The following is a 23,108-nucleotide window of genomic DNA, read 5'->3' as shown; positions in this document are numbered from 1 at the left end:
ATGTACTTTCTCATTTAATCACTGACGTGGGTACTATAGATGAGGAAATTGAGGCTCAGAAGTAAAAGGGCAAAGTCTTACTCAGCTGGGAATTGGTGGGGTCAGGACTTAAACTCAACTTTGTATTATGCAAAAGAGTGTTAACCACAATGTGACAAATTAACATTTTTAATCACCTGAAATTTTCAGTTTTCATATACTTTGGTGTATAGGTACAAACACGAGGAGATAAGCAAATAATATATATTTTTAAACTCTATCTTTAAAGCAATGTGTGTTGGATTGCTCTCTACCTTCCACTCCATCTAAATCTTTATAGGTCTAATCCGCTGGTCTCTGCAAATTTGACATTTGATCGCAAATTGCTCACCTTGAAATGAATTACAACACCCCACATTAAAGAAGCACTTAAAAATCCATCTCTATTTCATTTCAAGGGACTTACATAAGAATCTTTTTTGATCTTTCCTAAAATTAAAATAAAAGGCCACACTCTGGAAAGATCATGGAATAACACAAGTGTTCAATTCTGTGAACAAGATAGAAACATAACTGATGATCTGGTGTTTAAGGCAAAGAAATAGCTATTTCATTTGATTTTTCATTTTTGAACTCTACTGTCAAACTGTGATCCTTTTTTCTATCTTCCTATAGTTTTTAAAAATGATCATCAAAAACAAGAAACAAAGAAAAAGAAATAAAGTACATTTTCTCTGCCTGCAGAATTGGAGACATTTTCCCCGTGGCATGTACCCTAATAAGTAGGAAAATCTAGAATGAAGGTTATGGTGTTGCTTCAGTAACTTCTAAGAAATCAATGTAATTTTGGTTTTCTGCTACAACTCTCAAAGAACATTTGATGTATCTCTTGGTCACTGACAACTTTCTTCACATTCTGGAGCAAAGCTATACCAGCCAAGTATATGCACCTGCAGATGATAAAGAGCAGTTATTTGAAGTTTGCATCTTTTTAAAGAGAGATGCAAAGTTCCCAGACAAATAGCTAGATATATCTATGAAGACTCCCATAGACTTCAGCAAGCCCTTGCCTGACTTCTTTTTTTTTTTTTTTTTTAAAGATTTTATTTTTTCCTTTTTCTCCCCAAAGCCTCCCGGTACATAGTTGTATATTCTTCGTTGTGGGTCCTTCTAGTTGTGGCATGTGGGACGCTGCCTCAGCGTGGTCTGATGAGCAGTGCCATGTCCGCGCCCAGGATTCAAACCAACGAAACACTGGGCCGCCTGCAGCGGAGCGCGCGAACTTAACCACTCTTCCACGGGGCCAGCCCCCCTTGTCTGACTTCTTGAGCCAACTTTCATTAAGTCTTTGAGCCAAGAAATTAACTCACCACTAATTGAATAACAATATTTCAAATATGTTGCATCCTTGATTAAGGCAGATTTATGGGAAAACTTTTTCTAATACTATATGTGATTCTTTACAAGTAAGCAGTTTGTTGAATTTTGTACTTTTAAGAAGTAGAGGGTTTTTTTGTTTTTTAAACCAATGGCCTTGAATATATATTTATATATGTCACCAAGCTACCTAGTTAATAAGCAATACAAATTTACTCAAGGAACTCACTTGGTGTTGGGTAAACTTTCCAAGAAAGAAAGACAATCCTAAGTGTTTCAAAGGTTCTCTAGTTTAATCACAATGCCTGTGAAGACACAACCATAAAAGGCATAAAAGATGAAAAGTGGATGCAGAATTATGTTTATTTTACATGTACATGGTACCCATTAGATACCAAGAAGTAGGCGATGGTTAATCACAATAATCACTCCAGATTGGTCAAATATCATGGAACTAACAAGATCAATTTCAACTGTGGACAAGGATATGGAGTGAGTGGGTTGAGGAAATCTCTGCATAATTAAAGATATATAATTCTAGTGCCTTGGCCTCTGCAAATTTATCTTTGCTCTACACTGATCTATGTGGATCTAACTAAAGGATTCCTACTCACAATTTAATACATCAGGCAAGGGAGGTTAAACGTGTGCTTTCCCTAGGATTCCTCTATGTTTGTGGGCCTCTATACTCCCATGTCTCTGCACCAGCAGCAGGAAGATGTGAGAGACCAGAGAGCCCTCGAATTGCAAAATCAGATCTATGGGAGAAAACATGCAAGACTCAGCCAGGAGAGTCTACACCTCCTGCTTCTTCCATGCTGCCTTGGTTATAACATTTAAAGCATGCACCACCTGATAGCCTTCACTATCCTTGGACAGTGGAATTGATTAGGTGGTGTGTGAAGAGATATTTACTGCTCCATGAATATCCATGTGCTCAACTGCGTTTCCAAGTTCCCTACAGATAAAGAGCCCACTCTGACCTGTTCTGGCTGATGGGCTCTGAGTGAAAATGCTACATTAAGAACTAAAGAATTTAAGAGCTATCACATGACTCTCCAGCTCTTTCTTTCTCTGCCTTAGTTACATGGATGCTGCATGTCCAGATGTCAGAATTATAAGATGCAGAAGACTGTATCCCTTGTAAGGGAGGTGGTACTGGAGAGCCATCAGTCCATCAACACAGTTTGTATGAGTGGGAAATGAACTGTATGGGTTACATTACTAAAATGGAGGGGAAGTATTACTCAGAATTGTATAGTTCACCCTGATAATCTACATCAGCTGCTAAGATAATTAAAGGAATCAGAAGTACCACAGTAGGACACAAATGCTAAAATACAAACATTTATTTTGGTACCCACTCCAATGGACAAACTCAAGACAACAAATTAGGTAATCCCCATTCCCAGGTGGAAAGAAGGAAATTCTAGGGAATTTTTCATTTGGGGTAAAAACTGGGAATAAATATATGACTTCCATTGAAATATTTTCAGTTGCTCAGAGATTTCCTCAATGCTAAATAGGTGCATCATTGGTTCCCTGTTCAGGAACTCTGAAATGTGCCGTGTCAAAACTGTTTCCTGAAAATGTTACATTGTGATTCAAAGAGCTATCAAACTTTGTTGAAAAATCTCTGAGATTTTGCAGTTTGCAGTTTTCTTCAACAGGCCTAAAATTAATCATTATAAGAAAAACCTTCCAACTCCCCCATTCTTCCGTAGTCTAAACCCAAAATGCAACATCATAATTCCACAGTTATAAATTCCCTCATTATCTGTGGACCAGGTCAACCACAGCGCAGAATGCCATCTCAGCAGACCTCTGAGTGGGGCCTTTCACAAAAATAGCGCCAGTCCTCAAAGAGACTTCCAGTTAAGCACTACAGGAGGCTCCAACCATGCACAGCAGCCAACCTTTATAATTGGGTCATTTGTTCACCAGGTGATTTATAAACAATGTGGACTCAAGGTTGGGGCTCTTGGAACAGTGTGTCTGCTTTCCTCTAGCTGCAGAGGATAGAAGCAGGATGAGAGTGCTGGCATTTATAACCTGTCCAGGCACTCTGGTCCCAAAGAAAGGCTGATGTGAGCTGCAGTTCTGTGTTATTGTAAGAAGAATGGTTTTTGAGAAATTCCATATTGCTTTCCATAGTGGCTGCACCAGTTTACATTCCCATAAAAATAGAAATACCATATGATCCAGCTATCCCACTACTGGGTATTTATCCAAAGAACATGAAATTAACAATCCAAAGAGATTTATGCACCCCTATGTTCATTGCAGTATTATTTACGATAACCAAGGTGTGAAAGCAACCCAAGTGCCTATCAAGGGATGAATGGATAAAGAAGATGTAGTATATATACACAATGGAATACTACTCAGCCATAAAAAAACACAAAATCATGCCATTTGCAACAACATAGATGGACCTTGAGGGTATTATGCTAAGCGAAATAAACCAGACAAAGACAAACACTATATGCTTTCACTCATATGTAGAAGATAAATAAACACATGGATAAGGAGAAGGGGGTGGGAAGGTTGGTGAGAGGGGTAAAGGGACACATATGTATGGTGACGGATAAAAACTATACTATTGGTAGTGAACATGATGCAGTCTATGCAGAAACTGACACATAATAATGTACACCTAAAATTACACAATGTTATGAACTAATATGACCTCCATAATAATAATAATAATTTTAAAAAAGGAAGCATAGTGTGTATTGTTAAGAGCCTGGGCTCTGGAACCAGCCTACCTGGGCAGAAGGACCTACATTCTACCTCTTCCTACTTATGTGACCCCAGCAAGCTATTAACCTCTATGAACCTTAGTTACGTTTGTCTGAATAACGAGAGGTTACAATCCTACCTACCTCTTAGGGTTCTTGTGAAGATGTGCTTTAGAAGAGCTCAGAAGCCTGCCTGGCACAGAGAAGGCATTCAATAATTGTTAATCATCTATGTCATTAAGTATTACTAACATGAAATAGTGATACATTATCGATATAATTATTTTCACCCTCATTATCTGTGATGATGGTGATGAGATGATGATGATGATGATGATAGTAATAATAATCACTTACTAAGTGTTTGCCATGTGCTTGGCACTCTATTAAATGCCTTATGTAGATTATCTCATTGAACCCTCAGCTCAGCTGTTTAGACTGTTATTATCTCATTTTGATGGATGAAGACATTGGGACTTAGAAAGGTTAAGAAGCTTGCCCAAATCAAAGAGGTAATGAAGCCAGAATAGAAGTCGGGCATCTGATTCTGGAGCCTGTGAACTTAGTCACTACCCCACACTCCTGCATTTACACAAACATAGCCAGAGCCATTAGCTGTCTGTACACTGACTCAGCCCCGGGTTATGGGACTGTTTTTATAGGATGGAGCCACAGGTTACTTAAAACACTTCCACTGCCAGCAGCAAAAACCTGCTGGAGAACTATAATGTCTGAGGGTCCTGCCTCCTGAATAAGCTTGAGAATCAGGCTAACACGGGATGGGGATTCTGCTTGGAAGTAATCTGTATCCAGATAAGTTAAGGTGGGGCAGGGGCTGTGCAAAAAGAAATTTTAAAAAACCTCAAAAAACCTGCCAGAGAGCAGGGTGGTACAGGGAGAGCTAAGGGATATTGATCCCCTTTCACTCCTAGCCTGGGATTCAGTTTGTGGCCAAAAGCATTTGGAGTTTGTATTATAGCCACGGAGAGTGGAGCAAATGGCACCTTTCAAGCCCAGTTTCTACGTCCCCTAAGCAGCTATCCTCATCTTTCTTCCCTCCACCTGGGTAAATTAACCAGTTAGCCCCTTCCTCAGTGATTTACTCGCTCCCCTGATGTCCACTGTATGGAAGCCCATGCAGTTCAGTTCAGAAATTCTAAGCTCACAGAGAGCCCAGCTCTGGCATCTCTGCCCTGCTGGGGAAAGGCCTTGGTCACCTCCATGTCAAAGTATAGTTGGCCAGTCTGTCCTTGACCACATTGCATGCTTCACTTTGTTCCAGTCTTTTAGAAGTGGCTAATTTTGGGGAACCACTTCAGGCCAATATTTGCATTAGACCATTGAGCAGTTTCTCCTCAATTTCAGAAACTACGGGGGCAAGTCAAGGGGCAAAAGTTATTTCTAGATCTTCCCAGTCATTTCTCAACCAGTGAGTCACAGAGAAGCTTCCCTTCTGTAACTTAACCCTCTCCTCACTGTGGTAGGTTGTATTTTTTTCCTAACTATTAGTTCTTGCTCTAAGAAGAGGATTATACATCCCTACTTTATATGTGACTTCTCACCACATTGTCAGGCTTGGCCATGTGACTTTCTTTGGCCAATGGAATGTAAGTGGATGTGAAATATCCTTGTCCAAGCAGAAGCTATAATGCAATTGCAAGGCTTAGCTCAACCTTTTCATTCCATCCTCTGCAACGAGAACAGCACGGCCCAGATGGAGGCTTCTCCTTCAGCCTGGGCCTTGGAATAAGAGACACATAGAGCAGAGCCAAGCAGAGCCACTGCCAACCACAGACTCCTGAGCAAGAAATAAATCTCTCTTCATTTGGGGGTTGTTTGTTACTGCAGCAAGTCTAATACACAAATTATTCAACAGCAAGAGCTCTGAGTCCACACAATATCCAAGGAGATAGAAGGAAAAAAGGAGGTATCACAATGGAGTGGTCACACATACTGGCTGAGAGATCAGGAAGACCTGAGGTCAAGTCCTAGTTCATCCATTTACTTTAGGTGACTTGTGACTCAAATGTCCTTATTTAGCTCACTGAATATCCACTGTTCTATTCATGATATTTTATGACAACACACTGGAGGTGCTTTTCACTGTGCCTGGCAGAGAATTTTTGTTAAACAATTGATAGATATAGATATGCACAGCTAGAAAGACATTAATGCATAAACCTATAAAGCTCTATATCTTTACTGAACTATATAAAATTTAATTAAATGAATTATTGGAAAGCAAGCATCAGTCAACTCTTAACAAATTCTGAAATAGCTTTAGATTAATCAACATGTTGTGGTATTGGTGGTTTTCTTGTTGTTTTATAAACTGAACTTGATTAACCCAATTTTATACCTATATGTGTAAATACCACTGACTCATGCAGACTTTGTTCTGTAAACATCCCAGTCTACTGTTTCTGCAAAGACTTCTTTCCCTAAGACTTACAGTCTGCTCTTGCCACATTGATTGTGTGGATCAAAGGCCCTTTGACTTAACACCAGCTTGGGCCAAAACAGTCATTATCATAGATTTTGAACTTTCCCTCTTTAATGGAGTAAGCTTTTAGGATCTGGGTAATGCTTTGGAAGTCAAACCAACATCTGAAAACTTCTTTAGATGTAGAAGAAAGTGAGAATGATAATAGTCCTTTTTTCCATCAGTGGCATTTTCTCTCTTTTCCTATGTATTCTGTCCAATGCTATTTTGCACCCAATATGAATCTTTTCTAATCTTCATTCACCTTCATAATAAGGAGAGTCCTTCTGTGGATCATTTCTTCTATACTTGCAAAGACAAAAGAGCTAGGGGTTTTATGCTAAAGCTAGAATTGTTGCCATTTTCATGGATGCTAACCAGAACTGTCATGAGCGAGCCTAGTTCCACAGGTAGGTCTGTCCAAGTTTCCACACATGAAAGATCAGTCCTGACCTCCCAAGAGGCAACATCTGGAATAGTTTGAGGATTAAAGACATTGCTGTTAATACATCTTCCCCATAGGCCTAGCTCAGGACTCCACATCTTGCTGCCATGAGAATTATGCTTCTGTATCACAATACTCTATTGAGAAGACTCCCTCTGAGATGCATTAGAGAGAAATATCCACATATTTGAAGACAATTAGCTCATGAAGCTGATTAGCTTTTTTCCATCTTACAAAGAAATTCCAGGGCATTGAGGGAATGGGACATTGGATGATTAAATTTTGGCCAAGTGGTATGTTGTTAAAGGAGTAAGTAGGAGGAAAGAGATAGCTTGAGAGTGAATAAGTCAAGGGCATACAAACCATCTAAGAAAAGATGATTCCCAAATGGTCCAGGAAGTCCTGTCTGGATTGACACCCGGATTCTTACCCCTTCTCCCTTACTCCCTATGGTACCTTAAATCAAGAATATCCATGGATGCCAATGAAGGCAGCAGACCCTACATAGCATCCTTCCCTGAGTTTATTAAGTGGATAAGACCCACAGGTGAAGGGGACTTGAAAGACTAGGAGGTACCTTTCAATCTTGAGTGGAGAGGAGAGAGGCTCTCACTAGATGCTGCAAGAGACTAGAAGATGAATGTATATTTTGTGATGCTCTCAAACTTTCACAGGCTGTGCTCCTTTGCACCACCTCATACTGTTAGGCTGGGCCTCATCATCCTTTGTGACTGCTGCACAAGGAAGAAAGTGAGCCATATCACGTCCTTTCAAAGACACTTAGTGCCGGTTTGATGCATTTGTTAACAGGCTCAGCTAACTCAGTAGGAGACTCAGTATGTGGGTGGCGGCTGGCAAGGATGTCAGATGCAATAGTACCCAGCAAATCGACTCAGGGTTCTTTCTTCCTTCCTTGGTCCCCTTTTGCTACAGAGTGGCTGACCTCTGCACACGCCAGATAAGCTTGGCCCTAAGGTTTTCCTCCTGCGTGAGAATGTGGAGCATGTTGTGCTTAGGAGTGTCATTAGAAATCAAATTATTATGGGCTGAACAGGCTCGAGGACTGTTTCTTCAGTGTGGCAGCTGAAGTCCAAATTTTGAGAGTAATTGGGCCCAGGCTGTTAACAGGTGCAGCCTCTTCCTACCAGGGAGAAAGAGCGCCTGCCATGTGTGTTACACATGGGCTCAGCAGGAAGCCGCCTATCAAGAGAAATGCAGAGACTGGGCCGAGGGGCCTGAGCACGATGCCAAGTCTGAGTGATGACTAAATGAGGTTCCTGCAAAGACTGGACCAGCGCTGGCTCATAATTAAGATGCTCTCTTACTTCCAAATGGTCGGTTTTTACTTGTTGTAGCACTATTTCTGGTCCAAAACTCATGAAATGTCTATGCCATCATTTCTCAAATTATATTCCACACAACCCTAGTGTTTAGAGAAACATAAGTGAATTTTCTGTAGGAAAAGAAAAGAGTGATGTTTTTCAAATATGCTTAGGAAACGCTGCTTTGTGCAGGCTACCTTCGGCAATTCTCAGGGTACATTTTCCCATTAAGAAGCACCTGAGGAATCCTGGCATATAGAAGCCTGATTAATTTTGTCACTATTTCTCAAACCAATATATAATGTCATAATATGTTTTATAAATGTCCCAAGGAATACTGTTTGAGAAATTCTGGTTTACATAAGTAAACATACAAAAGTCGAGAGAATTGGTTTTCCATATCAAAATATGGCAAAGATCTCTGCTCCTGTAACAGCACCGTTCATTGCCTATGAGGGGCAGTATTGTACAGTGGTCAAGGAAACAGATTTGGGGCCAGGCTGCCTGGATCGAATACTGCCCCCAACATCTATCACCTATGAGACCTCGGGCAAATTCCTCAACCTCTCTGTACCCAGATTTCTCCAATGTAAAATGGGGATGATTGCAGTGTGTGCTCCAGAGGATTGTGGGCAGATTAAGTCAGGTAGCATATGGAAAGAGTTTAGATAGGCCCTGGCACCTAATAGGCACAAAGCAAATATTTGCTATCATGACCACCACCTCCCACCTGTTCTCTCACATTCAAATTCTGGAAGGTGTTCTGTCTCTACTTTCTTCACCCACCTCCACAGCTGTTGCCCTTCCCTCTCCTGCACCTGCCTTTGAAAGGCCTCGGCATCTCCCACAACCTTCCCAACCAGTGTGGAGCCTCCTCACCCCATGCTGGGACCTTATAGCCTTTCCCCGGCTGGGTGTCCTGACCTTCCCCCTCCACCCACACATCCTGCCCTCTATGGCCAGACAGACCTGCCTAAAACCCTGCTGTCCTCTTGGCCCCACCCTGCTCAGGACTCTACAATGGTTCCAGCTTCACTGCGTGGGTGGCAGAGCTCAAGGTTACCCTGGATGGCAGACCCCTCCCCAAGCAGCCCAAGCAGACTTGTCAAACCTCCTGCATCCCTCCCTGCCAGCCTTTGCTCCTGCGGTTCTCCTCACTTGGAATGTCCTTACTAGTCCCTAAACAGACTCAGATTCTAAATCCCAGCTCAGCTCCTGTACTCTGTTCAAGGCCTTCCTCAGCCATGCTGACCTTCTCTGGTGTCCCTCTGGTGGGACACTAGCATGTGCTCTAGGGCAGGGAAAGTGGGGCTTCAGGTTAGAGACCTGGGTTCGCATCCTAGCTTCAACAGGCGCAAGCAGGAAGATGCTGGACGGAGCCATGTAACCTTTCCACATCTCAGTTTCCTTATTTGTAAAACGGAAATTAATTCTGTTCTCTCCACAGAGTTGTCATCAGGTTTAAATAAAAACCCTCTGCACACACTCCAATGCTTTCTCAGAGTTTTCCTGATTTGGCGACAGTGTCTTAGAAGGCAGGAGTAGCAAACAGAGGGGTGCCAGGTTGTCACAACTCCAGCCCCAACCTCCCCCCTCAACCAGAGCTGCACTCCCTTGATCAATTTCCCTTATGTATTTAGGATCACCTTATATATATTAGGATAACCTTCAATTAGGAAAAAAAAAGGGGGGGAGGTCCAGCCCATAAAAAGAAAGAAGAAAACCACTGCCCCACATGGTGTCACATCATTAGTAGCGTAGACACCCCTACTTGCGCGCTGCCTTCCAGTCATCTCCCTACTTCACGACAGCACTGCCAGTCTCCCCACATATTTTGTATGTGCCTTAAGACCATGACCTGGAGCATCTCTAAGTATCTAATTCCTCCAGGAAGTACTTAAATACTTGTCAATGAGGAAGCGCTGCCTTGCTCCCCACCAGCTCCTCCAGAAATCACCCTTTTATAAGGTTAATCCCACCAAGACGCTCCTTTTCCACTTCCCTGAGCAGGTGGCTTCCTTATCTCCCTGCCGGTCTTCTGGGAAGAGCTACTTCAGCCCCAGCTCCATTATCTCTCTCCTCTAGCAAAGGCCAGCCAGAGAATAGCCTCTGAGATCTATGTTTCCTTAGCAGGATTCAGAGGATCATAGATATTAGAGATGAAGGAGAAAAAAAATCTATCGGGACATCTTGTCCTCTCCTTGTGCAAAATGGTTCCGGCCTGAACATTTTCTAAATATTTGTCAGGCCTGGTATTAAAGGCTTGAAGTGACAAGGCCCCTCAGGGGAAAAGTTGGCATTAAACCTCACTCTTAAAAATGATTTCTTTTACTGACTTTTCAGCTTCCTTTTTTACCACTGAATCTCACCTCTCACTTTTAGTTAAAGCCCGCCTCAGTACCCAGGCTATTGCGCGTGGGGACTACAGAAAGGCCACGGGAAGGGTCAGAGGAGGCAGAGCTGTCACTCTGTGGGCTGTGTGCCCCTTTAGCCCCAGGAAATTAAAAAGGATGGGCAAGGTGAAATCCTGACCTCCCGCTTAACTTCTATGCTGAGGAAAAGGCACCCCCTCCATCTTGCAGATTTCCTGCCCCATTCAGAGGGCCAAGATGCAGTCCTGTCTTTATTAGACAATGACAAAGTCTTCCATTTGTGTCCCTACTGAGTTCACCAACTGAGATGCCAAAGAAGCCCTTCAAGAGTGGCACACACTCTACCTCCAGGAGATTCCATCTCACAGGGATGTGCACCCTCTTTTGCCATTTGTACCCTATGTTTCCAGATCCTCCACTTTTTCAAAAGAGAAATGAGAAATCAAGATTTCAGTGTGAAATCTCCTAATTATTAAATGTTGGCAAATAATTGCCATAAGAGGTCACACCTTTCCTGGGCAGCCTGCATTTCCTGAGTAAGTTAAAGAATTGTTTCTAACCTACTGTAAAGGCCTCGCTGACCATCCCCTCAGCTACAGGAGATTTCCCTTTCCTCTGAAATCAACTGCTATTTCTTAAGCCTGTATGTGGGAACTGCAATGCTGTTTATTTATAATTTTGTCTATAGAAGTCTTTCCTTATGGGTTCCTAGAGGGCAGGGACCACATCTGTTACCGCTTGACACTAACTCCGTAAGATGCAGATGCTTATTCTGCCATCTTCCGGATAATTACACCACTCACAGGAAATGTTCCAGTGCACCCATTCATAAAAACAGTCATCGGCCATGCCTTCAGGGAGTAGTTAAAATTGCTGTGAGGGGGCTTGCCCCGAGACCTATTGGTTAAGTTCAGAGCCCCTCTTCCATGGCCTGGGGTTTGTGTTCGGATCCCAGGTGCAGACCTACACACTGCTCATCTAGCCATGCTGTGGCGGCATCCCACATACAGAAAATAGAGGAAGATGGGCACAGATGTTAGCTCAGCAACAATCTTTCTCCAGCCAAAAGAAGAAGATTGGCCACAGATGTTAGCTCAGGGGCCAATCTTCCTCACTAAAAAAATAGAAAACCGTTGTGTGGTTAGACTGCTTGTGTTCATAGCCTTGCCTCACTACTTGATAGCTCTGGGATCATGAGGAATTTCATAGAGCCTCTACTTTCTCATCTGTAAACTCAGGATGATGATAACAGCCCTGACCTTATAGGGTTGTTGTAAGGTTTAAATGAGATAGCAGGGTATAAATCATTTAGCACATAAAATAACAACTCAATAAACATCATTTGGAAACTTCTTCACATTCCCATTGTATCAACACACCCAGGAACCAATGGTGCCCTCATTTCATGTCTCTGCATTGCAAAGAGTCTCATTGGTCTAATTTTATTCACCTCTTTGAGTTTTATTTCTTCCTTTGAAGGTCAAGTTGACTTGCTACATCCTCGGCAGAGTCCATAGCCCTCTTGATGGCTGAACATGGTGTAAATAAAAAGAAGGTCAGATAACCTTGTCTGGGTTAACTGTCATTCTGGAAGATGATAGTTTTATGCTAACCTAAGTCTGGGTAGAGGTGGGGTGAGGGTAAGAGGACACACACACATATTGTGGTAGACTCAGATCTGCACCACCCAGATTCCTCTTGAAGGAAGGACTGACTGCCCAACTGTGAGGCAGGTAGTCAGCAAACAGTGTCCAGCCATCAGCTACACAGAAAGGCCCTCAGCAACAGACAGCTGCTTCCCTAGAGCCCACACCTTTCCTGGGCAGCCAGCATCTCCTAACTGAGTGAGGTGGGCACATAAAGGTGCTGTCATTTCAGCTCATCCCAGGACAACCTTGATGGACCATATTTGCTCCAGAGCTCCCAGCTGGGCTGGGCAACGCTTTGCAAGGCCTGCCCCACAGTCCAATTTCTCCTCTGCCTGGTCCTGCTCTGCCCCTTCCTTTCACAGTTGTTGATGCCAAGTAAACATCATGTCCCTCAGAGTCCATCTCACCTCTGCTCCCAGAACCCAACCTACCACACACATATGTGTGCATGTGCACCCACTCCTAAAGCCCGCATGAGCCTTTGAAACTATCTTTTTAATAAATGGGAAGCAGCCAAGGTTGCTTATAAGGAAGACCAGCTGTGCACTGAGCTCCATAGGTTTTATAGAGTCAGAAGCGTCTATAAATTTGGGGAGGATTATCAACTATATTTTAATATACATGTATTTATAGAGAGGAGATATCAAGAAGATAAAAAGAGGGTGCCTGCCCGGTGGCCCAGTGGTTAAGTTCTTGCACTCTGCTTCAGCAGCCCAGGGTTTCACTGGTTCAGATCTTGAGTGCAGACATGGCACCCTCGTCAGGCCACGCTGAGGCGGCATCCCACATGCCACAACTGGAAGGACCCACAACTAAAATATACAACTATGTACTGGGGGGATTTGAGGAGAAATAGCAGAAAAAAAAAATAAGAAGGTTGGCAACAGCTGTTAGCTCAGGTGCCAATCTTTAATTAAAAAAAAAAAAGATAAAAAGACAACACAGCCCTTCAATAGATTTCTGGATCCTTGAGCACTTTAGAAATATTTGTGCCTTCTAAAATAATCTCGGAGCTCTGGGAAATTATAAAAAAATACAACAATAATAAATGACTCCTTTGTCTTAATGCTCAAAAATTTTCTTTCTGAAATCCCCAAAGTACTCATGTTTAAGGGTATGTTAGGGAAATTAGGTAATGAAATGGAAAGATGAGCATATGCTAAGGTGCCCAGCTTTGCTATTATCCCATAATAATGCCATACAACCTGCTGGCATTCAGATTGCTAAGGGGCCTCTGTAAACGTGGTGCCATATAAACACTATTGAAAAGCTCTACCAGAAAAGCAGTATTTCAAAGATAATTCCTTACATTCCAAGTGACAATAAACACGTGGGGACAAAGATACCATTTCAGAGTCCCTGTCTCTCGTTCTTCACCTGAATATTTAGCTGCATTTATCATTCTTTGCTGCCTTTATATTCCTCTTGGCTCAAATATCACCTGATCTTAAATGCAATAAATTCTGTGGTCACACAAACTCTGTGCAGGGCAGTGCTCTCATATATGAAGTTCAGATTCATATCCTTTCGTAGGCAAATTCATTCAAGCTAACATATATAGTTGGTTGTTAAGAAATAAGATTCTCACATTATAAAATGCATATGAAAAAGATAAAATGATGGTGCACGCAACATGAGCTGTGCCCAAGCTACAACCTAATTGAGGTGAAATCATTGAGATTCCAGTCTGAGTGGTGGCCTGCAAACTACTCTAGGCCTCCAATTCACAAATCTATGCAGACAGGAAGGGAGCCGACTGCTGGGAATTTGTCACTTAAGCCTTCCAATAGCATGTACCTGAGGGACCGTGTGGAAGGGATGAAACAAGAGGTATGCGCTTACTAGGAAGGAGCGAATTGTTTTCCAATCCAGAGCAAAATATCTAAAACTTTTCGGTTTTCTAAAAGAAACATTAGCATTGTTTTCAGAAATAAAAGTGGATTATTCTGAAATAATCAGATATACGAGTAGCTCAAAGAATGAGATACGCATTATTCCTGCAGTGAAGGAAAAGCCTCATTCAATTTTGGACAAAGTTCAGCAATGTTATAAGAATATGTAGGGGTCAGCCTGGCAGTGCAGCAGTTAAGTTCACATGGTCTGCTTTGGTGGCCCAGGGTTCACCAGTTTGGATTCCGGGTGCGGACCTATGCACTGCTTGTCAAGCCATGCTATGGCAGGCGTCCCACGTATACAAAGTGGAGGAAGATGGGCATGGATGTTAGCTCAGGGCCAATCTTCCTCAGCAAAAAGAGGAGGATAGGCAGCAGATGTTAGCTCAGGGCTGATCTTGCTCAAATGAATAAATAAATAAATAAGAATGTGTACTAAGCATACAGAAGCTACCTTTGACTTTAGTTCCTTAAAATAAATTATACGTATACAATTATATGTACAAACAACCTTAAAGATAAGCCATGCTTGGGGTTTTTTTATACAATTTTAATTAGAAATAGTTTTTCAACGTTTTTTGAAATGACGTGCTAGGACCAAATGCTAACATGACATTTCCTGCATGCTGGCAGCTAATTCAATAAAAATTAGAAAAGGTGAAGCTCTGTTCCCTGGAAGGGGACGGTCTTAACACAAAACATTCATTATTTCCAAGTAAATTGCAAAAGTAAAGACGCTGGATTTAGCATCTAAGCAGGAGGCAAGTCACTTTTCATTATCAGTGGAAAAACATTTTAATTTACAAAATTCCCTAGCAAATTTTGATTTGGCAACTCCACCTCTTTATCAAAGTCTACTTTAATTCGTAATCTGCAACTTCCTAAGTACTATGTTGGGGCAATGGCTCTGGGTACTTCTCTTTGAGGTAATGGCATCCTATGTGTTTTTTTTTTTTTTTTGGCACTGTCTCATTAAAAATGAAACTCAGACTCAGAGAAACCCTGAAAGACCTAAGCCCTCCAATAAAAAATGTTGGTATGTCTGTCTTCTTAAATTACACAGCAGAAGTGAAGCCTGGTACATCACACGCAGTGGAGAAGTTAAAGGCCAAACTATTAGAGTTAATGAGCCGATGCAAGCTCAGGCTCTCTAACCAGAGAGGTTAGGGGCAGATAACATGGCCACCACCAAGAAACTTTATTTAAAATATCAATTAAAAATGAGACTTCTCTCTGCTCAGCTCCCACACTCACCCCTCGACACCCAGACACTCTGGGCAATAACCAAAGGACTCACACATGTCTGAGAAAAGGCATCTTGGAGGTGTGATCTGCCACAGGCAAAAGCCCTTCTCCATTGGTAAATGTGGTGGTGAGGCAACAGAAAGGATGCTGTGCAAGGGGAGGTAGAGGTGACAATCATGGCATCCTAAGGGCCCTGTTTTAGGTTCTAATCTGTTCTGACCCCACCAAAGCTTCTCTTTGTGAGAATGACTAGATTACTGGTAAAGGTGTTTCTACTTTGAATAGTCTTCCAGTCTCATTTGGTCACAAGGGGTTGGCAAACCAAAACTCAGCTAAGGGAGCAGGGTCTTCTCCATCCTGGACAAGGATGAAGTTATGATATTCTGATCCAGGACCAGATAGCTCTTCTTGGGTCCTGGGACAAGGTCAACGTGGTGAGTTCAGACAATCAACTGATGTGCGTGTCTCACACGTGGAATCTAAAGTTGATAACCATGGTGGTGGTGGAAGTGGTGGTAATGCTCATAGGTCAAAAACAATTATACCTGACTAATTACTAGTTAAGTAAAACTTTCATAGATCATTAGTTACTAGTCACATGCCAGTTATAATGCAATATTTAATATGAAACATGAATATTAGAAGTAGCAATTTATAGAGCATTTCTTACGTGTCACTCCCTACATTTAAGTATTTTACATACATTATTGTACTTGATCCTTGCAACCTCTATGCAAGGGACCTATTTTTAGCTCCATTTTACAGATAAGAAAGCTGTGTGAGAAGCTAAGTAACTTGTCTAAACTTGTAACTTGTAACTTGTCTAAGTTAAACAGCTGGTGAGTGGCAGACCTGGGGTCAAACCCTGACTCCAAGCCCATTCGATTATCACTTGATACACACCCAACTTATGCAATGCTTACCTTATTCTCAGTTACCTCCACATCAGAGAGAAGTTCCTTTCACTCCCAAATCATGCATATTAAGTGCATTCGTGATTTCAATAGACAACAGTGTCTTGCCCAAAACTGTACAAAATTTTGCCGTCAAAAATTGCTGTTCCCACTAGAATTTACCTTGAACCATAATGATGCTACATTCTTTGTCATGCTAGTTTCTTCATGGAAGTTTTATTTTTAAATTGCCAGTTTAAAGCTCCTACAAGCTTCTGACAACTTGAAAATTAGACATTACTTTGGAGTTCTTTTTTAAACAAACCAGTAGGAATATCCAATTAAGAGACAAAGAGGAGTCACACATACCTGTAGAACTGATTCTAATTTACACCTTAATCTTGTTTTAATACACACTGCATGACTCTCAGCTTAGACAGAGATAGGATGCACCCAGTAGGGGGATAGTAGCTCTTTCTAAGTATATTAATTAAAACACTGTTATACTGAGTAGCTTCTGCAAATCCTCTGTGAGTGACTGAATGTGTAGCGTAGTCCTGGTCTCTAGCATATGGCCCTCCGATCAGCCACATTCTACCTCCTTAAGTAAACTGGGAGGAGACCTTCCATGTAAGCTTTTTCTTTTGTAAACTCTTAAACGGTGCTTTGTTCTTGGAGTAGACAGAAGAGCCAGGGAAAGAACTACCAAATAGTAACTCCACTACCACCAACAGTGACTAGCATGGATAGCACATTTACTACGTACCAAGAAATATGCTATACCTTCTGCATGAATACTCATTTTTGAAGTAGCCTCATAGGATATTATGATCCTCATTTTACAGTTGAGGAACTTGAGATTCAAAGAATCTACATATCTCAAACTAGTTGCTATAAGCTTCGGAGGAAAGATTCAAATCCAAGTTTAGTGAATTCCATAGCCCATAATTTTTATCACTGCAGTTGGATACATTTAAATTATACTATCGTATAACAAAGTGTAATCTTTGGTCCATCAAATATCTCCCAAATACTTCTAAATATCAAACTCAAATGTCAATGTAAATGGACTAAACCTTTAATATCATCATGAAGGACACTGTTTTAAATTGGGGAGCAAATAATTTATAGTTTCCAGATGGAGAATAATTTCCATGGGTACGTTTTTGTTTTCATCTATTATGTGGGTGTGTGTGACAGAAAGAGATAGAGGCAGAGAGATCCCTTTCCTCCTATGCTATGTTAGAACTTTCCAGAGACAGTTAAAATCAGCTACCTAATTTCCATAAAGTACCAAAATATAATGATGCTTTTTTAGACTATAGAATTCCTAACTGTCATGCAGACTCAGTAGTTGGAAAGCATGGAAATCATGGCATCCCAGTGTTCTTTTCCTGCAATTGCACACTTCTCACAATTCAAATGCCATCAATAGATAAAGTCATCAGGAGCTAATTAGTCCCAGGGTAAGGGAAAGAGAAACAACAGACTCCTAAAAAAACAAACCTAAAAAATCCAACAACAACAAATCATTTGAACCATTGGGTAGTTCAAGTACATGAAAATTGTGAAGTAAATTAATTAGCTTTGCATCGATTGGTATCAAAAGTCATTAGCCCAGCACTGCTAGGAAATCCCAAGAAGCCCAAGATGTGCGAAAGAAAAGGCTGCAGAGGAAATCAATTTCTGCTCTTCAGTGTTGATGCTTTAAAGGGTCCCTGCTGTATAACTTGCCCAGAAGCAGTCCAGGGGGAAGAACCCAGGGATTTATATCTGCTATCTGTGTCACTGAACACAAATATGTCTGATAAATAATTGAAGCTCAGCAGAGGAAACTCCTCCAGTGTGCTCACATCACATGTGCTAAAGAACAGGGATAGGAAGGCAAAAGTAACAGTAAATAGCATCTTCATCTGCCAAAGCCCGTTTGAGGACTTGATGAGTGTTGAAATGGAGCCTGGCACATAGTAAGAATTTTCCCAATGTTAGTTAAGGAAATTTTCCTGATTTTATTTAGGAAGTTATTTTAAAGAATGCAGTAGGCACGCATGAATACCACATATACAACAAAAGCTATGACCCTGACAATGACCTCCATCTACCCATCTGGACCTTCCCCACTTTATCTACTTGCTTCCCCCACTCAAGGTAATTACCCTCTTGAGTCCTGGGTTTATCCTTCCTTTGCCTTATTTTTATGTAGTTTCATTGCATTGTCTTAGTCTGTCCAGGCTGCTATATCAAAGTATCATATACTGGGTGGCTTAAATAACAGACATTTATTTTCTTACAGTTCTGGAGGCTAGAAGTCCAAGATCAGGGGTCCAGTATGGTTGAGTTCCGGTGATGGCCCTCTTCCTGGCTTGTAGACCACTGCCTCCCTGCTGTGTGTTCACACGGCCTTTCCTTGGTTCGTGTGTGTGGAGAGAGAGGAAAATCTCTCTCTCTCTTCCTCTTCTTATGAGGGCACTAATCCCATCAGGAGGGCACCACCTTCATGACCTCGTCTAAACCTAATGACTCCTCAAAGGCCTCCAAATCCAAATCCATTGGGGTTAGGGCTTCAGCACATGAATTTGAGGGGATTACAAAGATTCACTCCATAACACGCATCCTAAATTGTTCCTAAAATGCTTTACAATATAAGCTGGCTTTAATTTTACAAAAAGGGTAATATCCTTACTAAATCTTATATGACCTTTGCTGGGGTTTTTTTCCCCACTTAATATTTTATTACTAAGAAGTTAAAAGATGCCTATGACTGAAGAATAATGAAAACACTACATATTAAAATCTGTACTTGTATTAGAAAATAGCCTCAAAATTAACATGCTAAATGTCAACCTTTATCTAAAAATGAACAAAATAAGTCTATAATTAGCACAAGAAAAACCAAAATAAATATAAGAGCAGAGATTAAAGAAATAGAAAACAAATATTTGCTAGAGAAGATCAGAAAAGTCAAAAGTTGGTTCTTTGCTAAAATTTAAAACAGATAAACCTTTGGCAAGACTCATCAAAGGAAGATGAGAAAAAAAATCGCACTGTTTTGAATGAAAAGGTGAACATAAATACAGTTAACATAAAATAATAATGACTAATATCAGTAATGGTATGACAACTTTTATTTAAAAAATTTAGATGAAATGGACAAACGCCTACAAACACATAACTTACTAGAATGGGCATAAAAAATAACAAAAAACTTGTATCGTCCTAGGACTATTAAAGAAATGGAAGTAGTAGTTAAAAATATTTTTGCCAAGAAAACACCATGCCAGATGGTTGTATAGGCAGGTTTTTCCAAACTTTCAAGGAAGAGATCATTCCAATTTTATGCAAACTTTTCCAGACAATAGAAAGAAAGGACTTATTCCGGACTGATTCTATAAGGTCAGTATAACCCTGTTACCAAGACCAGACAAAAACATTACAAGAGAGGAAAATTATAGCCTCATTTCACTCTTGAATATAGATGCATATCATTCTTCTTAATAGTGTTCTCAATTGTCATCCATAAGAAACTTTATTTCCAATGAATGAGTATCAGTTAAACATTATAGAAAGATTGGGTTGGCTTTGGAATGTACCATTTTCCCAGCTGTATGACACAGCAATGTTATTTAAGCTCTCTAAGACTTAATCTCCTCCTCTGCAAAATGGCGTTTCATAATATCTATCTAATTCTGCGAGAATTAATGAGGTAAATAATAGAAAGTCCTCAGCTCAGTGTCTGGAAGTAACAATAAGCAATAATGAATCATAGCTGCTATTTATCAAGTGCTTAGTTACTTGGCTGAGCAATTTTCTTTGAAAAACTCTCCTTTAATGTTCACAACCTCCCTGAGAGATAGAGGGTATTATCCTTGCTTAAGGAATGAAGTAACTGAGTCAAGAAGAATTTCAACAATTTGCCCAAAGCCACATAACTTGCAAAAAGCCAAGCTAATATAACAACCATGTGCAGTCTGAACACTGGTGCCCATTGGGCACTAGCAAATTGGAGGCAATTTCAATAGCTGCTGTTGGGGATGTAGTGCTTCCTCCATCAGGCACTCTAGTTCCTTCCACGAGGCATGGGATGTGTCCACCTTTTTGAGATAGGTAGTTTCCGAGTTGGGGTTTGATTCATGCCATGTGAGATTAAATTGCAGCATTTCTAATGGAAAGGCTTTAGTGGGCAAGAGAGAGTGATACACTGTCATTTATCCAGCCCAGCATGGGGAACCTGGAATGCTAATGAGATCAGACATGTCATGGCAGCTCGCTCCACTTCTGCCACAAATTCTCGGTCAGAAGAATATTCTTTTTAACCTTCTGGCCACTTACCTGCCCACCTGGAACTCTCTGCTAGGTGCCCGAGATATAAGATTTATGATAATTTACTTTAAGCAGGGCTTGTGATTTTATTCCATTAAGGTTCTCAAGAATGTTGCCAATAATACATTTCATATTTTCATAGGAAAAGATTATTTCCCCAAATAAGCAATCTAGGAAAATAAATGAGAGTTCTCAATTGGGGGAAAAGGTGAGTGGCAGGACATGCATGAGGCCTGAGGACTCTACTGGATTGAAAAATCAGTGGGACAGATATGATGTTCCTCACTATTCTTTCCCCAGAGAAGCTTGCCTATCGATTAGACATAGAGAACTAACAAAGATTCAAGAATCAATTTACCCTCTGAGTGTGGAAAACACTACCCTGTTAAAGATTACACAGTGACATCATTTATTGCTATGCTGTGCAAGGTGCTTTTTTTTGTATCTTAAGAGGCTTATGCTTGTCTTTGTACTACTGGTACCTTGGAAAGGAAAACAACAAGAATGTGTTTCTCACCATTTATGTCTACAGAGATACTGGGAACTGTAAATGTTAACATATTTTTAAAGAGCTTTGATAGAGAAAACAAGATGATGAAAGAGGGTATTGAATAAGCCTGGATATAGAAAGATTTTGAGCTGAACCTCTGGGTACCACCTGCTGGTCCACTGTGCCTACACCATCCGGTACTCCTAGTTTTTTCCAGGATTGGAGCTTCATGTACAATTGGCTCAGCAAAATATTATTAAATGGCTTCTGTCTTTAACTATCCTTATACACAGCCTTAGAGAGAGCTAGGTAATGCTGAGAGAGTAAATGGAAATAAGTAGAGGGGGAAAAAAGCTTTGTTCATTTAACACAGATGCAAACGTGTTGTGAAAGGCATATGGGAGTTCCTAAAACCCGTCCATCAGTGAAAAGACATAAATGGTGATCTTCCCGCCCCTTCCTTTCCCACCTTCCTTTCCCTTTCCCTCCTGGAGAGAGATGATGGCGTCTGAGGAGGCAGGTAGTGGGAGGGAGGAGTGTCTCATGGAGCTGAGTGGTAATGTTAGGCTGCATGTGCTGTAGCCGAAGATATTGGGCAGTGTGGAGACAGGGTGTCACATAGAGGTAGGGACAGTGGTGTGTGCAGAGAGAAAGGTGCAGAGGTCGTGGGCAGGAAGGATGACAGAACATTTAGGAGATTGCTTATATTAAGCAAATGAGTATATATACTGAGGATAATGAGAACCAGGTTTCTCACTGTCTGGAAGGATATTTATAAACATGGAAAGGGAAAAAGAGTTAGATTTGAATTAGAAACAGATTTGAATTTGTATGAACTCATGGCAGGGTATATATGTACATACACATACTCATACACCCAGATAGAGAAGTACTAATAAATGCATGGGTAGACATATATGCATATATTTCCTAGCTCCATGTGAGAGGTGAGAGGATCTAGAAGCAATGACATCCCAGGAGCAAGCAGCACACCATGCATCCAGATCTTAGTTTCTAAAACCATCCTCCACTGAAAGGAATCAGGGCTGCTCAGAGAAATAACTGATCCCAAGGCTGGACAGGAAAAGTATAAAATGATCCTGGAGCTTCTTATTTTGTACCGGAAAGTAAGGAAACGCTCAAAGAATGATGAGGAAACCTGGAAAACACCAACTTGACCAGGTGATCATGTGAGGGGGTGAGTCATCGTAGTACACCTTCTGCTGTGATGCACTGAGAAAAGCTCAGCATCATTTCTGCAGAATTCCTGCCAGGAATGCACACAAGAATACATGACTGAGTCTAATCATGAAGAAATTTTGGAAGATCCAGATAGAACGTCACCCTACAGGGAAATGTAAGACATGGAAAGACTGAGAAACTGTTCCAGATTGAAGGAAACTGATGAACAACAATAACTAAATGCAACACATGTTCCTGGATAGGATCCTTTACCGCCAAAGAAAAGGAGTTGATGTCGAGACAGTTGGCGAAACCTGAATGGGGTCTGTGGATTGGACGGTAGCACTGGATCAAAGCTGATTTCCTGACTGGGAGGGTTTTTATAGTAGTGATGAGAATGTAGTCCTTGTTTTGGAAAGGTAAACACTGATATTTAGGTGTGGGGGGGCCTTATGTCAGAAAAAGAATATCTGTATCTATCTACCTGAGAGAGAGAGAAAATAAACGTATTAACATGTTAAAAGTTGGATAGTCTGGGTAAAAGGGATGTGATAGTTCTTGCAATTCTTCCATGGTTTTGAAACAATTTCAAAATAAAAAGAAATATTAAAAGTGCTGAGCTCTGAGAAAAAGAAAACAGCATAAGTTTCAGGAGAAAAATACATTATATATGGTTAGAATCCCTTCTGTGCTTTCTAAAAAGTATGGATCCTACAGAA

The 23,108-nt window shown here is 41.0% G+C and overlaps 1 protein-coding gene across 7 annotated transcripts in view; it reads right to left on the bottom strand.

The window, feature by feature from the left end:
* FHIT (fragile histidine triad diadenosine triphosphatase) overlaps positions 1-23,108 on the bottom strand; it is a 1,347,126-nt gene that overhangs the window by 93,244 nt on the left and 1,230,774 nt on the right. The window lies entirely within an intron of this gene.

This window comes from Equus caballus, chromosome 16, assembly GCF_041296265.1.
Source record: "Equus caballus isolate H_3958 breed thoroughbred chromosome 16, TB-T2T, whole genome shotgun sequence".
Classification (NCBI taxonomy): domain Eukaryota; kingdom Metazoa; phylum Chordata; class Mammalia; order Perissodactyla; family Equidae; genus Equus; species Equus caballus.
Note: the sequence above shows the minus strand (reverse complement) of the source record. Positions and strands in the feature narration are given on the sequence as shown.